Raw genomic sequence first — 1,759 nt, forward strand, 5'->3', positions numbered from 1 at the left:
GTTCTATTATCCTCAACCATGGTCCGTCCACCAAAAATTCAAATACGAGTAGATCAACTCAAATCATTTAATGACTTTCAAAAGTTATTAGGAGACATAAATTGGATAAGGCCTTATCTAGGTATACCAACAGGAGAGTTGGGACCATTATTTGATATCCTAAAAGGTCCATCAGATCCAAATTCACCCCGAATGTTAACGCCTGAAGCAAGAAAGGCATTAAAAATCATTGAAACATATATGGAAAATATGCATTTGGATAGAATTGATATAAGTTTGCCTTTATTATTTATTGTACTACCAACAAAAAATATTCCTACAGGAGTATTTTGGCAAGAAGGTCCATTATTATGGATACATTTATCTTATTCTCCTAACACTATTCTTACTAGGTATCCTGAGGCTGTAGGACAATTAATACTCAAAGGAATAAAAACAGCAAAGGGAGTATTTGGAATTTCTCCCAATAAAATTATTACTCCATATACTATGAATCAAATTGATGAATTAGGTAATGAGTTAAATACTTGGGCAATAATCATGTGCAAGTCTAATGTTTCATTTGATAACCACTTACCATCGAATCCTTTATTGTCTTTTTGGTCATTGCATCCTGTAATTTTTCCAAAAATGACAAGAAAAACACCTATCATGAATGCTCCAAATATATTCACTGATGGGTCAAATAATGATACAGCAGCAATAGTTACACCTGATCAAACTTTTACATTTTTAGTACCCAAACAATCAGCTCAAAAGGTAGAGCTTAATGCAGTATTACAAGCTTTTGTGATGTTTAAAGATTCTGTATTTAATTTATTTTCTATATATTTTCTATATATTTTTTATATAGTTAATGCTATAGTATCCCTTGAAGATGCTGGTAGGATTTCCCCTTCTTCTACTGTTTTCTCTTTGTTTTCCACTGTACAAAGTTTAATCTGGGACAGAAAAGATCCATTCTTTATCGGACATATCAGGGCACATACAGGATTGCCTGGAGCCCTTAGTTTGGGCAATGATTTAGCAGATAAAACTACACATGACATACATATTTTCTCTACACTAGAAGAAGCTATAAATTTTCATAAAAGGTTCCATGTCAATGCTAATACTTTACTAAAGCGTTTTAAAATAACTAAGGAACAAGCTAGACAAATAATAAAACAATGTCAAAATTGTGTGACATTTTTACCACAAGTTAATCTTGGAGTCAATCTTAGAGGATTGATACCTAACCATATTTGGCAGATGGATGTCACACATTTGCCAGAATTTGGAAAATTAAAATATTTGCATGTTACAGTTGATACTTCTTCTGGATTTTTGATGGGCTCCCTTCATGCCGGAGAAAAAACTAAAGATGTTATAGCTCATTGCTTACAAAATTTTGCCACTGTGGGCATTCCAAAACAGTTAAAAACAGATAATGCCCCTGGTTATACTTCTACCTCTTTTAAATAATTTTGCTCATCATTTGGCATTACTCATAACAGGAATCCCATACAATCCACAGGGACAAGGCATAGTTGAAAGAACTCATCAAACTATTAAAATGTACTTATTAAAGCAAAAAGACGGAATTGGGAAGGGGTATATCCCCCAAAGATAAACTTAAAATAACCCTTTTTACTCTAAACTTTTTAAATTTGGATTCATCAGGACTTAGTGCTGCAGAAAAGCATATGTGTCAAAAAAATGTACATATCTTTCCAAGTACTTTGGAAAGATATTCTAACAGGACAATGGAAAGGTCCTG

Source organism: Spermophilus citellus, assembly GCF_964194105.1.
Source record: "Spermophilus citellus genome assembly, chromosome: X".
NCBI lineage: Eukaryota > Metazoa > Chordata > Mammalia > Rodentia > Sciuridae > Spermophilus > Spermophilus citellus.